The sequence below is a fragment of the Etheostoma spectabile genome, chromosome 23 (assembly GCF_008692095.1).
Source record: "Etheostoma spectabile isolate EspeVRDwgs_2016 chromosome 23, UIUC_Espe_1.0, whole genome shotgun sequence".
NCBI lineage: Eukaryota > Metazoa > Chordata > Actinopteri > Perciformes > Percidae > Etheostoma > Etheostoma spectabile.
In genome coordinates, this window is record NC_045755.1 from 6,397,177 (window position 1) to 6,413,231 (window position 16,055).

General features: G+C 41.0%; 2 long non-coding RNA genes across 2 annotated transcripts in view; one reads left to right on the forward strand and one right to left on the reverse strand.

The window, feature by feature from the left end:
• LOC116673068 (uncharacterized) overlaps positions 1-12,546 on the forward strand; it is a 26,106-nt gene extending 13,560 nt beyond the window's left edge. Inside the window, exons 2-3 of the long non-coding RNA XR_004327735.1 lie at positions 8,525-8,529; positions 12,536-12,546. This is a non-coding gene — a long non-coding RNA (uncharacterized LOC116673068). The remainder of the gene's footprint in view (positions 1-8,524; positions 8,530-12,535) is intronic.
• Positions 12,547-13,042: 496 nt separating this feature from the next.
• Positions 13,043-16,055, reverse strand: part of LOC116673065 (uncharacterized) — a 75,995-nt gene continuing 72,982 nt past the window's right edge. The window contains exon 3 of the long non-coding RNA XR_004327732.1: positions 13,043-13,148. This is a non-coding gene — a long non-coding RNA (uncharacterized LOC116673065). The remainder of the gene's footprint in view (positions 13,149-16,055) is intronic.

Sequence of the window (16,055 nt, forward strand, 5' to 3'; positions counted from 1 at the left end):
CAGGAAAAGACAACACTTATGCCATGTTCTGATATATCCAAAATCTAAGACGATATCTAATCTCATTTCACAATATCAATATGATATTGATATATTGCCAAGCCCTACTGCCAACAAGTGCTTTTTTTAGGATCATCTCCGGCGTCATCATTGCTAGTGATTGACGGGGGTGTCCTGAACAAACCCGCCGTGTAAAAATAGTTTAGCCAGCGGTGTTTTCTTTTTATTGCTGCCTCCAGCTTCTTTTGAAACTAAATGTGTCTCCTGGCTGTGGCAAAAGCCCCATGCCGAGAGTCAAAAACAACACACCTTTGACGTTCTGTGTGTGTGTCACGTTAGGTCACGGCAGTTTCCTGCGGCGTCGCTATGACGACCAGCCACGCTCGCCTCACGCACGATGAGGTACTAAATCTGCAATGGAAGAAAGAGGACGGTGCACCGTAGCCGAGTTGAGCTGAACCGAGCCGAGTAGAGCTGGTACTAGCAGCGGGTAAGCGCCAATAGGTCCCACGGCTATAATCGCTCCCATGTTACTGCGGCTGGTGTTTGTGCATATGCCTTTTCCATTCTGACAACAGGTGCTGCATCAGCCAGACAGGATGTTCCTGGATGTTGAGGGAATCCCTTAGGCCACAGTGTCCCGTTGTCTGGTGCAGCTGCCAACAAGCAGGCTTACAAAAGAATTTATTGACCAGAAATGACAAGCCAGATTCCACTGTGTCTATTTGCAACAACAACAACAGAAAAAAGACAGCAGTGCTGGGAAATATGGAAGAAGCCAGAAAATGTGTAGATCTAACAGTCATTTTGACATTGTCTGTTTGGTGTCAAAGCCTCAGAGCTGCACATTAAGCCTTAAAGCTTGATTTACATACGTGAATACATTAAAAGGTGCTCTAAGCGATGTTGGGTGACGTTACTTCCTGTTGACATTCAAAGTATTATTAAACAAAACGAGACTAGCTTGGCCCTTCCTCCTCCTCGTCTTCGTCCCGTCCCCTCCCATTCCTTCCCGTGCTTCCGAGCACTTGTGAACTAACTTTAGTACACATTAAAGTAAAGCTGCTCGATTACACAATACCTTTGGTAAAATGTTGCATTTATTAATTATTTTTTATTTATTTTGCATTTATTTATTAACACTGAAACATTGCTAAAAATACATTTAACTGCGAAATATACCGAATACCTTTCTTCTGCTCAACTTTTTGAATTCTCCTTCAAAATACAAGACATGTAATGTAACGTGCAAAATAATGTTTTTTCTTGATTATGTATATTTTTTTGTAATCGTTAAGATTCGAAGATTTAACGAATAAACACCTGGGATGTCCCCCCAAACAATCTATTTTTATAGCTTTTATTTGCTTATCTTTGACACAGTTAAAAGTGTGCAGTATCAGTTAATAGCAGATCCTGTTTGCAATGTCCCAATAGATGTACAGACAGCTATCGTAGTATCCTTTATAGTGTGAGCCACACTAAATGTAAAGATATGTGTATCATGTCACCTTGTAGACAAAAAATACAAATACATTTATCTTTCCATCTTGGATTGAAAAAAACACCTCACATAAGAGTAATTGTCGGGCTTCATTCACATACTCAGCTTACAAGTACTGCATTGGGAACACTTTCTTGAATATGTCAGATATCTTAAAATGCAATAACTGTTCCATGCTATAATTTGTGTACGTTGCATATTTGCATATTTCATTTCTTACCATTGTATCCTTATTTTATTAGTCCTTTAGCCCAACTTAGAGAGACATTTAACTACACATATTACTTGTGTATATGACAAATACACTTTTGAATCCTTGAATCCTTTTATTGTAAGACCTTATTATACAACATGGACATTGACAATGCATCATCACGAGATAGCACTCTATTTCAAAATTTACATATATTAGCTTAGATGTGTTGCATGAAATTAATCACATTTGCAAATTAATCACAGTGCCTTTTTTTAGTGTTTCAGCACTTACATAATTGTACTGTCCCTTTATTAAAGCAACGCTGTCCTCTGTGTGCATATTCAAATTCATGTCATGAAATGGAAACACAGACACAGTTAAGATGTTGTGACTTTTCTTTTTTTTGCCGATCCATAATGTATCCACTTATGTAGAGTCTTCTAAATAAATAATTAGTTGTGTGTGGAATGCTTAACCCGGGAGTTCACAGCGCTGGTGCAACTCTTAACCAATCAGGGCACAGCTCAAGGCCAGTTGATCCTTGATCAATGATGGGTCTTGATTCGCTCATTAGGCCCAGATGTGAAGACTAATTAGGCTCACCAGTCTCAATTGCTGCTGTATCAAAACACACACACACACACACACACACACACACACACACACACACACACACACACACACCAACACCCCCTTTCCCCCTCCCTCCAGACAACCTGAGCTACCTGAGTGATCAATGTCTCTGTCATCCAGGGCTGTGTCCGAGGGCGCCAGGCAGGGCCGGTGAGCCTCTGCGGCCAGGCTCGGGGCTGACATTAGCGGACACAGGTTGAGTGATGTCAGCCTGCTATTCCCAGGGGAGTTAGGGGCCGAGGCAGGGGATCTGGCTCGGCCCAAAGCAGTGGGCTTGGAGAAAGGTCACTGCTCAGCAGCAGAGATGGGAAGTAACGAAGTACAATACTTCGTTACTGTACCAAGTAGATTTTTCTGATATTTTTACTTTACTTACTACTTATTTTTGTGGCGACTTTACTTCTACTCCTTACATTTTAACACAAATATCGGTATTTTCTACTCCTTACATTTAAAAATTGGCTCGTTACTTTCGTTCGTACAAGAGGTTATGTCGGAAAATAGCGCGGACACGCGGCACACACCAGCGCGAGCGGGTGCGCGCGCCCACCGGAAGAGAAAAGTGAGAGAAGTGAAAAGGAGACAGCTGTCCGAGGAAATCAACTGAGATTGTGTGTGTGCGTCGTTGAGACTGTAAGTCGTATAACTCATGTGTCAGTTCACTTAAGCCTGTTACTGGTCTATAGTTCTTCACATTTAAAGTAAGTTAGCGAGTGGTTTTGGTGTGTTTTCTTCACCTGTTAGCTGGGTTCACGTTGATATTATCAACACTTTCACCAGCTTTATTCGCATGAGGTTTTTTTTTTTTTGACACAACTTCGATTCTGTAATTCAAATGGAGATGTTAGAACTTAGCTAGAGAGAAGTTGTCTCCGTCTTGTTTTAACAGCACACCCTGGGGCCAAGCTGGACACCATTCACCTTTAATCCAGTCCTAATCTAGTTCTCAACTTTCACATAATTTCACTTGTTTATCCTTATTATTGTTTACGTCATCAATACCATATTCAATCTAAATGGATGGGAATACATCTACTGTACGTTGCATTTGACGCACGACTAAGACAACTCAACAGATTCAGCATTCTGCATTAATTCACAGCAAATCATTGTGCCTTGATGGCGCTAACGTTAGCACATAGTAGCATGGATGGTGTTAACGTTAGCACATAGTAGTATGGATGGTGTTAACGTTAGCACATAGTAGTATGGATGGTGTTAACGTTAGCACATAGTAGTATGGAGGGCGACATGATTGATAATGAAGAAAACAGCAAGACATTCCCATCATCCTCGACCTTATCTGACAGAGATGTTTGAGACAGTAGGCATCAAGAAGGACTCCTGGCCAATGTGCTGGAGAACTTCTTCTAATGTCTGTTTTAGTCTTCATATTTTAATCCTTTATTTTATTCCAGAAGCCATATTTGAGCACACACCTACAGTATTAATTTAAATGTTAGGGAAAGATTAAAATAGAAACTGGATCTGTGAATTCTCACAGAATCACAACTGAATTCATATCTTGCTAATAAGTCAGAATCTTATTAACCTGGAGTCCCAGTCTCTGTCATAATAATCATATATGTTATGTTTTAGGCCTATTGGCAGACATCCATTTAAAATGTAGCCTTTGCCATATAAAGACATGTCCTCCATGTCCACGGAAGTTCCTCAGCGTCTCTCTAGTAACATTTGAGTGCTCCAGGAAGCTTTCGCAAGGCTACTTTTACTTTTATACTTTAAGTAAATTTCCAAGCCTGTACTTTGTTACTTTTACTTGAGTAAAGAAGTTTAATCAGTACTTCCACTTTTACCGGAGTATTTTTTAACACAAGTATCTGTACTTCTACTTAAGTACGGAAAGTGAGTACTTTTGCCATCTCTGCTCAGCAGTGTGATTAATAGACAAGACGCTGAGTGTCCCCAACGCCATTATCAATATCCGTGGCCACCAGCCGCCCTAACTGCATATGCAGTAGGAGTCACGCACACAGAAGTAAATGAGGAAAAAACTAACGTGGATGCACACAAACATAGTTAAGTCGTATTAGCGTGCGCTGGTTTGGTCACATTTGCTCATTAACGTGAGAGGTCAGCTATCAATTAGATCATATTTATTCACAACAACAGCTCTGACTCAACCTGATTCTGGTAATGACTCACAGCGAACCAATCCGAGAGGTGAAAGTCTGGGATTGAAATGTCAGCACAGCTTCGGCGACAAACATGACATTTAAACAGACATCTGTTTCGCTGTTCTGTTTCCCCCACCAACCGAAAATATTTATCCTAACCACGGTTATCCCATGTAAATCAGGGGAAGACGGAAAAATAGTTCCGAATCCCTATTACCATGCACGATACTCCCCGAGCTCGGGCAAAGTCAAAACAAACTAATTTGGACATCAAAGCATGTGAAAGAAATCCAAAGTTTACACAGACAGCAGAAACTCTCCTCTGCAGCTTGAGCTTTTCTTTTTTCACTCCTATCCATCCTTTTCTGCTCTCCACCCTCCTATATTAGCTTTTTAGTTAAACCCATCAGCATCAATAAGCAAATCTTGCTTCCTTAAATCAATTAGCCTCTGCATGTTGAGTGTAACTAATAGCCCTGCTGAATCCCAGATTAAATATGCTAGATACAAGCCGAGTATGAAGCGGGATGGTTAAGATAATTAAGAGTGATAAATCCTTGAGAGGGGGAGAGAGCAGGAGGAGGAGGAGGAGGAGGAAGAGGGGGGAGAATTTGAAAGAGCCAAGTGTGAGCGAGAAGACAGCTTGAGAAAGACACAGTTGTCAAGACGGGACGGTTTAATGGGATGAGAGGCCAAAAGAGCAAAGAAAAAAATGAAGAAAAAAAACAGAGTCAAATAAAACCAATGTGTGAATGTGAGCTGGAGAGTCAGTGATGGAGCCGGAGTTGTTTTCAGCCTCGCCTCGAGCGGCCCAGATGGCGGGATCTCGTCTTTGCCTAGCCCTCGGTGCATTTGGCAGCAGCTACTCTTCACTGCTGGCTACTGTACATCTCTCTCTGTGTCTTCTCTTCTCTTGTCGGAAAGGCGCATTAGCACGAGCCGTGAAGATTACCCCACATTTTCACACTCCACAGTCTTTTTCATCACTCTGACCTCTGTCTTACATTTCTTTTGCACCCAGATGTACAGTGTGGCCCACCGCGTTAAGTGCTTTGCGTTCCGCTCTAATGCAAATCAACTTCTTTTTTTTTTAAGGCACACAACTGAAACCTTGTGACAACATTCTCCTGAATGCTTAACACAAGTGTTGTCAGCTTTAATTTGTTAGGGCAGTGGAATCAAATAAAAAAACATGTAAAAGCTCTTTTTTTGTGTCCCAAAATAAACCCTACCTGATATAAAATGTTGGAGGGTAAAAAAGCATTTTGGGAGTTATATATATACAGTGGGGAGAGCAAGTATTTACATGCTTTGTAAGTATGAAAACCTACAAAATCAGCAGTGTATCAAATACTTGTTCCCCCACTGTATGTATGTATGTATGTATGTGTATATATATATATATATATATATATATATATATATATACTGTATTTAGTAAATATAAAGAGAACGATTTTGAGATATATATATAAATCTTACTCTTTTCTTGTAATATGTTTAAATATTTTTAATAACTCATCTTGCATTCAGAAAATTCTATCTGGTAGCACTTTAAGGGTTCATAAATTCATGTTATTTTCCTAATATATTCCATTGAAGGTTTCTGGGAAGAACAATGTAATTTGGCACTAATTGGTAAAGCAGAGACACTGTGTTTAACTGTGACCTCCAATCAATTATTTCCAATCAAATGTCAGCCGAGTCTTTTAGCCAGCTGAACAGGCATAAAACTGCAATTTGTCTGTAAGCACACAATTCAACATTTATAATGAATATTCAATATGATACATAAATAAATATTTACATGGGATTAAATGGAGCATTTATTTTAAAGAAGGTCCTCAGCTTATAAACTTAATAATACACCTTTGCCTACACTATAATTAGTAATTTGCTAATTCTTACCAGTAAATTGTTTAGGAAATGACTGGAAAAAAAATCATGATTCATGAATTATCAAAAATTGGATTTAGGGTGAGCAGCGTACTCTCACCATATATGCTGCAATTGACCGTTAGCTTGTGAATTAGCTAGCAGAGTTAGTTCCTCTACAACTGTCCAAATTGCTGAAACTCTCCAGAGACTCCATGCAATCACAGGTAAAAGGTTTGTCGGGTATTTATTACAGATTATTTTTCTGGGGCTTTTGGCCTTATTTGAGAGGACAGATTGAAGACAGGAAATGTGGGAGAGAGAGAGAGGGGCACTGACATGCAGCAAAGAGTTGCCTGCGGACTCAAACCTGGGCCGCTGAGGTAAGGACTGAGCCTTGGTACATGGGGCATACGCTCAAACCAAGTGAACTACCACCCTAAGAGGCGGGTGTTTCAAAAACTTAGTTTATATTTGCAATTAAATGAGATTTAGGGAAACCACCTAAGCCTCTATTTACCCCCGATGAAACCGCATCAGAGGGGATATCAGTAGCCAAAACCTTTATTTACATTTCAAAAAGTGTGTGGTTGTGGTTACTTTTTGTGATTTACTATTTTGATGTAACAATGTGGGAGTTGAGGAATAAAGGTGAGGGGGAAGGCTAACTGTTCCCTAGAACCAAGTAGCGGGTGATAGCTAGCTTCATATCGCTGTGGTTCTGCAGTAAATAAGCTAAACTAAGTCATGTTATGCAAATCGAATGCCTGAATTATTATAGCTCAAATTCCTTTAGATTATGACCCTACCTGCACATTGTTTTTCATTTAGAAAACAATCACATTGCAGAAGCTAAAGATGTGCTAACTGCCATTACACTGTGACTAATGGTTTTAGTTCAAAGTACAAAGCTACTTTATTATGCAATGAATGTGCATTTTCAAACTTCCATATCAGCAGATGAAATCATCATTCATCTGAAATGTTAATCTGTGTTAATGATTATTTTTCCTAAGTATTTAATTGGCTTAACAGTAAAGAGAGCCAGAAACAGATTGTACAGCTTCACGCACAGTTGGATTCATGCACCAAAACCTTATGAGGGCTGCCTTTTCCACCAAGCTAATACAAGCCTCGGGAGCTCTCCATCACTGTGAGAGATGCTTTATATTTTCCTCTGTCATCCCCGACAGAAGCAGGCCTGATTTAGAGCGAGACGCACAACAATGACTTTTATTAGGGAGGTAAATATTAGTGTTGGAAGAGGGAGATTCACAGCTGGGGATGAGATGTGCGGTGTTTACTGTGCGGAGACAGTACTGAGATCGTTTCAGGGAGGTGGAATTTTCGTCTTTTGTCCCTTCCCATAGTCCAATCAATTGTTCTCATCAATAGCTTTGTTCTATTGGACTTGGTCCTCATTTTAATGAGATAACAGAAAAAGGAAGGGACTGCTTGACTTTTAGAACTTTCAAAACTTTGTAAGTGAAGTCTTTAAAAAAACACCCAAAGAACCCACGAGATTAATCTGTGAAAATGTTAAGCAATGCATATCGTTACTGTGCAGAGGTGGACACGCGCACGTGTTGATTGCTCATTATCCCCACCATAGCATTACAGTGGAGCAGCAATGTAAATGTATGCAAGTTCACTTAACATTTCACATGGGGTTTGTACAATGTGCAGGATCGGGGCAGCGCAGTGGTGCTTTTGAAGCGGCGCAGCAGGATATGAAAGTGACTCCGTGGCTAAGAGCCGCAGCATATTTCATAAGACATCTCCTTGCCTCCCATGGGTCTCCCTGGCTCATGCCATAGCCGTCACTTGTCAGCTGGGGAGCCTGACAGCCAGACCGCAACAAGACAAGTAAAGCTAAAAAGCGCTACAGTAAACTGGAAATGAAAATGGCTAGAGGTCTTTTCAAGTACGATCTAACATTACATGTAAGCAAGATGCTTCTTTATTTTACAGCAAAATAAACAGGGAAATTGACTAACAAAAAAAATTATTAACATTAATATCTAGTATCCAACCCATTTTCATCATACCTTTTCACCAGCTGCCACCCACCAGTGACTCTTCAACGACTCTGCGTCGAGAAGGTGAGGGGTTTTCCGAATGACATCCTTAGGAGTGCCCTCCCACTCATTCTCCCCCTACACAGCCGCACCAAATAAGGCACCGTTTCCCCTTGTAATGGCTGCCGTGACGGCTCTGAGATTAGCCTAGATAAATTTAAAGACTGGCGGTTTTACTACATGGCTCATTGGCATGGCAGATGATAGTTATTACATGCTGCGGGTTAAGAGGGGAAATCCGTAGAAGAGAGCAGGGAGAAATGGCTAAGGCAGATGGATGATAACGGCAGAGCAGATGTTTTTCTTTCTTTTTTTGTTTCCAAAGGATGAATAATAAACATTTGCTCAATGATTTTCTGAGCAGATTTTTGTGTAAAAAGAGTACCAGCAATTCCCAAAGAAAAGTATGATGAGGAGCGAGGTGAGGGAATTGACAATTTCTGTCATCTCCCTTGTTAAGGGATTAAAATATTTCTGGATTTCTCTTTGCATGGTATACTTCAGACAAGAAATGGAGAAATGCTTTTGTGTATTTCCTACATATGATAATATGAATTTTGATGCATGCTTTGCTTTTACATACAGTGGAGGGAAAAAGGCATACACACACAACCTGAGGGGCTTTGTAAAATAATTGAGTAAACCATGGTTACTGTACATTTCCGACACGCATGGTTAAGAGAGTGTAAAGACATACTGTGGGCTGTGCTCGTTCAACACCCAAGTTCCATACCTAAGGAGTAAATCTCATCAGTCAGTGAGCCAATAAACATGCAGCATGCTTCTGCCAAGATCTAATCAGTCACCCCGCGATGTCGCGTTCGCAACAATTCACGCAAATTCAACCATTCACCGTGAATTTGGTGTGACTCACAATTTTGACCAATCATCACAACTATTCCGCAAAATGTCCGCAATAACCGGAGGTTCCCGCGGCTTCAACAAATCCCAGCAGTCCCGTGTGCCAGACTTTGCGTCACTATGTGACTCTGAGGCGTATACTCTGAGAGCCAGCGACCAAACTCGAGTGAGAACGGGTTGATGTAACACACATAAGACGCCAAATTCACTTCCTTGTTTCTGATATGAAGATGAGACGCGTGTGACTTGAACATCTCACATTTAGCAACAAAGTGTACCGCGAAAGGCCGTGCAAAACATTTCAGACCGTCGTGCTGGCCTGTATATATTTTAAACATCAATGTACGCTGTAACTTTTTTTCACTCTAAGGTTGCTGAAATCTGCTGCTGTTTTACTCCTGTTGGCACACTGCAGAGGGCGGGGCTTCTCAGTTCCCCCAGCTGATGCGCGCACACACACACACAAACACGGTGGATGCAGGAAAAACCGGAGATATGATTAAAAAAAAAAGGCCGCAAAATCCTGGAAGGACTGTCTAATACACTTTGGTGATTGTCTGTTTACACGTTGTAGAGACACGCAGAAAATACTCTATGTTTGAGACAGGGCTGATGTAGTAGGAGCTAAAAAAAAATTAAAAAGATTTTGCAGTAATTTGCAGTAATGTTGTAATTTCTTTTTGTTTTATAAAATTAGTATCAGAAAAAGTATTGTTTAGGAACAGGAATCAATACCACAGTATTGTTATTGGTACCAGTATTGAACATTTTTTAACAATACTCAGCTCCAGGTTGTGTCAAGAATGTGCGCTGTCTAACAGCTGGAGTTCTATATGCAACCATGTCCAGCCTATTGAAATAAAAGGACTTCAATGAACATGTGATATCAGCACACAGCTTACATTGGAAATAGACCAGTAGGCGAGAAAGCAACTATAACCTTGGCATTCTTGGATTTAATCATTATAAATTGACCCCAGCTGTGGGGCCCCAATCAAGCTGCAGCGATGTCAGGTGTGTTGCTGCTCTAATGGTGGGTTCATGATTCATGATTACGTTGTTTTTCCGATTGCAAGACTTCTCATGATGCGTGTTCTTCTTCTGTTATATTGGCATTTGGCACCACAACTTGTTGCCTGACTGCCACCAACTGTTGGGCGTAGCCTGGAGCATCAGGTGTGTGAAAACATGGAGGCCCCAAACACCAATGTGTTTGTATGCTATATACAGTCTTAACGTAGAGCCAGCAGTTTGGCATAACGATTAAAAATAGGGAGAAACAGCTAGCCTGTCCAAAGGTATAAAAAAAATAATTAAATGTTACTTCAACAGCTATAGAAGTGATGATAGGCTAACCTTTGGACAGAGCCAAGCAGTTAGCTTCCTATTTTGCATAAAGTCAGCAGCCAATTAGCTTAGTTTAGCATTGTCTTTTTTTTATATATATATATATATATATATATATATATATATATATATATATCAACATGATGGGATAGAAACCTGAAGCAAACAGCATGTTTGCAGTTGCTGCATGTGCGTAATGCGTACCAATGGGATACCTATCAACTTCCAGGGAGGAGAAGGACAAGACGAGGTGTGTTAGCGTGCCAGTTTAGGTTGATGTTAGTTCAGTTCTGCTGTGAGTTTGTCTGTTACAATAGATCCTGGAAACAGAAAGCTTTGGCTGCCGCCCATGATCTTTCTAGCAGGATGGGCAAAACATAGATTTGCTACTGGTGGGAGCTGCTGGGTTTCTAAACCACTCAGCGATCCCTCCATAGCATTAGATCTTTTTGACAGCTAAGCAGAGCACAAGCAATATTTTTAGGTTCACCCCAAAACGCTCTGCAAGATGTTAGAGCTTAGGTGCATTTGAGAGTTCTGCTTTTCTACCTGTGTACGCTCAACTTGTTTGTGTCTAACCTAACAAGATTTGTACAAGGCTCCCCGCTCTGTGGCTGTTTTGCGGATTAGAGCCGACTGCAAATTCTTTGATGGCGTTCAAGTGAAGTTTACCTCATTTGCACTAAACTTTATCAAAAGTACAAATGTGCTGTAAAAACAACTAAAGATGAAAACGGAAAAAATAGGCAAATAAAAAAATGTGTCTCAATACCGTACAAAAACCCTGTTGGATACTGCAGTAATATTATATTTCCATTAAATAATTTCTAGAGGTTGTAAAGCAACTTTGATTCTTTATCTGGACCTTGAAATATGAACAACTTCCTCAAAAAAATCTAGCACCTCTGAGAAGGTTTCCTGAAAGCAGTTTGAGCAAAATAACACGTCAGATTTCCTCTCTATTTCCCAGCTTATTCTGAAAAGTAATTGGGGATAATGAGGTGTAATCCGTTTAAATCCTGGACACACTTGCACTTCCCTTCTTGCACAGTCCCCTGACAGGTATTGCACGGGCCTGTACCTTTCGGTCTTTGGAAACTGGGATTGAAAGTGACTACAATCTTTGAGGTTGTTTTTTGGGGGGTCTTTTACAAAACATATACAGCTTTTAAAAGTGTACAGTTTCTCCACATTTTTCCACATTTGTAGCCTCGACAGGTTGTCGTGCTACAGCTCAAACTCACTCATACACACACTTATGTATCGTTACATTTGCCTGGAGTTGCAAAGCTGTGAGTCTGTTCACTCAATGCAACAATCAGAAATGACCTTAATGTTGACAACAAGGACACCAGCAATGGATTACTTGTCAATTTGACTGCATAACAGAATCATGGAGTTGGAAGATGAATTACCCTGCAAACCAGGCAAGACAAGTGGTGTGTGTGTTCATTTAAACCCGATCTATGTATTTAACGGCTTACGACGGGGTGTACGTGACAGAGTGCCACCAGGCGCTTAATTCAGATGAATTACAGCTAACACGGAGCACTTCTGACTGACAGGCAAAACATGACGCTTTGGAAACAATTGTTCATGAGCTCTGCAGAATTCTGTGTTCGCAGGCCGCTCGGTTTGATGATAAACGCTTCAGTTTTTAAGCCCAAAATGAATTTCCTCCATCAGCATCCATGAACATCTAATTGTGAACGTGTGCAGTGGTGGTTAAACTATGCTGACCCCTATCCTTTGATAAGGGCCCTCAGTGCTGCCATCATTGTCGTCAACAATGCCGCCACCGTTGCTGATTTAATCATAGCCTGTCAGTGTGTCCGCGCATGGTGGAAGCTTTGTGTTCCATGCTGGTCATTAAAGTGTTTCAGATAGTCTGCACAAAAGGAAGGACAGTCTTGATCAATAGCGTCAACGACGATGACAGGCATGTCCCTGAGAAATGTCCGCAGCGTTTGGCCACATTTAAGCATGCGAGACATGCCCTCCATTACAATTGTTATTTTTTGCCTACATGCCGGTTTTTGCGTCACATTCAGGGCTCAATGCGACCGCAAAAAGACTCACGACATCAAAGAGATGAAAAACACAAAACTACAAATGGCCGGACACCCATATTCTTATAAACTGTCCATGGCTTTAGGCTATTTGGAGCTATAAATAGCAACCATTTGTTGATATTATTTTATATGAGAATATCAAAGTTTCCCAATGATCTTCTTTAAAACTGTGCCCCGATCCCACCCCACCCCCCTTTTCAAAAGTTTCTGAACCTGTACACACACATCCGGATTGTGTCATGTTTGTGTGTCTGTGTGTGTCGTGACTATTTTCTGCATGGCCACTTATCGGTTTAATATGCTCCAGTCACCTCTCAATTCTGTCATTGTGCTCACTTCATTCCCGGTGGGTGCAGTGCCGAGCATGCGACACCATGTGCCGCGCCTCCACGCTGCCTTGTTATCTGATATCTTTCTTCCTCTTTACGCTTGATCTTCTGGAACCTTCGTCAAGCAGAGGGAAAGAAATGCAGAAAGAAAAACAACGTCATTAAACTTTGAAATTCTCTCTCATTCATTCAGGCTTCACGCGTCACATCTACTTAGAGGAGGCAAATTGATTCAATTTGCCGTGTTTGCATCATGCTTAATTCAGCAGCCTCTTGGTGAGCTGTAAAACATGCGTTGTCAAGGAGATGGTTTTATTTAGACCTTCTTTTTGCACTTTAACCGCAAATGTGTCTAATATAACTGAGCAGATGAAGGCAGCAGAAAAAAAGCCGCAATAAATAAAGCCTCATGATTAGGTTGTCAAAAGGCTAAAGCACTAATTTATCTGATATGATCGTTTAAGCTAAACAGTTAACAAGAAACCGTTAAGAAGAAACAAGAAAATTAACAACACTCCATAAGGGGCTTTCACACCGCCGTGTGGTAACTCGCCGCCTCCCCTCATTTCAATGAGGGCAAGGCGGCAGAGGGGAAGCGGTTTTGATCACCGCAGAAGGGGAATGGAGCGGTTGCTGCCTACGTGGTGAAGTTCTGGCTGTAACCGAGAGGCGACAGGAACCGTTTTTAAAAACGCTTTGATTGGGCGCCCGGATAGCTCAGTCGGTAGAGCAGGCGCCCACATGTAGAGGTTTACTCGTCGACACAGCAAGCCTGGGGTCAAGTCCAACCTGCGGCCCTTTGCTGCCTGTCATTCCCCTTCTCTGCCCCCCCTTTGTTTCTTCAGCTGTCCTGTCAATGACCTAAAAATGCCCCAAAAAAGAATCTTAAATAATATGTTCAAACGCTCTTGAAGTAAGCGGCTGTCATGGTGGTTGCCACATGGCGGTGTAAACCCAGCATTAGCAACTGCTGTTAAATAAGTAGGATGAGGATGAAACATAGAAACCCATTTAAAGACATATCAAAGCTGTTAAACATACAGCCAGGCTGCCTATTAAATGGAGCCAGTGCACTGTAAAAAAAAATGCTAAATTATAGATTTCTGTTTTGTTAATTTTGGGGTGTGGTATTGGGCTGTTAAGTCATCTCAAAACATTTATTTTAATCTCAGCTGTGCACAAAGCACAGTGACCTCTAAGTTAAAACATAATTATATTAATGTATGTCAGTATGTGAAATCAAGAGTAGCACTGAATTGACTGAGCAAAAGCATACATTATTGGTGTTAAAGCTAATTTAATTGGGTCACTGAATACTTCTATACTTGGCCAGATTAGTTGCACATTTTAACCCTAATACTTAAGTGTGGAGCAGGATAGAGCTGGAACAATTAGAAAAAAATATTTGTAAGTCAATCTACAGCAAATTTAATCAGCACCATTTTGATAATTGTTTAACCTTTTATATCAAAAAGAAAAGGTCTGGAGGGCTCGGAAGCTCAAAACAAAAAATGAACTCTTTGGAAAAGAAAAAAAAAAAAAAGGTCCAAGGCCTAATATCCTTATTAAATAGCAATCTAAATAAAGGCTTTTTTAAACGTTTTGCCAGAAGTGTTTTGGACCTTTCTTCTTTTTTGAAAAATGCACAATATCCTCATTTGCTAATTTTCATTGTCTTGTGTGATAGATGAAATACAATCTTATGTGACACAATTCATAGACTAATTTGCAGACTACCAGATGATGAAAGGTGAGGTGAACATTGACCATTTAACCATTATGACAAGTGATAAGGAAAGACACATTTCTAATTTTGCTGTTTTTCCTCCACACTAACTGAAAGGTCAAGTATGAAAATAAAAAAGTCCCCCTGTGAAACACCTTTGCTTCAGCCAGACCCAGTTATCATACCTGCAAGTCTGTTCAACATTTCTCATTATCTGCTGGTCAGCATTTATCACGCAATAAGGACATTTTGGGGGTCTAAATTAGCTTAGTGACTCCTTGCAGGGCTAGTCGGTGAACCACTGGAGCTGGAAAGCTAACCACTTACATGCAATATGACACATGCCTTTGGGGTGGGAGATCTGGGTTTGATTCCCACTGTGATACGTGTCCACGTGCCAATGTGTCCCTGAGACTTAACCCCTAGTTGCTCCAGAGGCGTGCAACCTCTGACATATACTAATTGTAAGTTGCTTTGGATGACGGACTAAGACGCTTCCTCGCATCTTAGTCCGTCCCACCGAGGCAGCGAGGAAATCATGGGAGGAGAGAGGAAACAAGGAAATGTGTTTTTAGAGGTATAAGGCGTCCTTTCCTCTGAAGCATCACGTGAATGAGTCAGCTGGGCGGCGTCAGCAACGGCTTTCGGCTGCATGGCTTCAGGGAAGACTGTTCTTGTGTATCCTCGCTCATAGCTCCTCTGAGATCCCACCTCGATCCTTGGTCCTTGCTCCTGGGGGGCAGGAATAAGAGCTTTTAGCGGCCTTCACGAAGGAGGGCCAGATGAACTTCTGGTTCAGCTGAGGATGCACCTTATGAGTCAGTCCCACCAGCTATCCAAACTTCTATTCTTTTATTTCTATGCACCATTTACTCTCTCCTGGCATTTTCTTCACAGATGGAATTTCGTTCTATTAAGAAGGGAAAAAGAGCTTTTCAAGCTTACGAGCTTCCTAACTGTATCTGTCAGTTGGCAAGCTCGTTTGCTCGGTCGCTAATGGGATTATACGTTAAAAAAAATGTGGGAAATAAAACTAGATGGTGCAACACAGCTAATAAGCTAGTAAGCTTCCACCATTCTAGGCCTTCCCTTCCAACTAAGGTCAGCGTTATCGACAGCTTGCTACTGTGGATGTCTAATTTTTTAAGTTGAGCTTGAGGCGAAAAATGTGTGCAGATTTACATGGCCACCACGAGTGAATTCAATTTCCTGTTTCAAAGAGCCATGTGACCAGACCTTCTCTAATGTCAAATAAAGTGTAGATTGAATGTGTATATATAAATATATATATATATA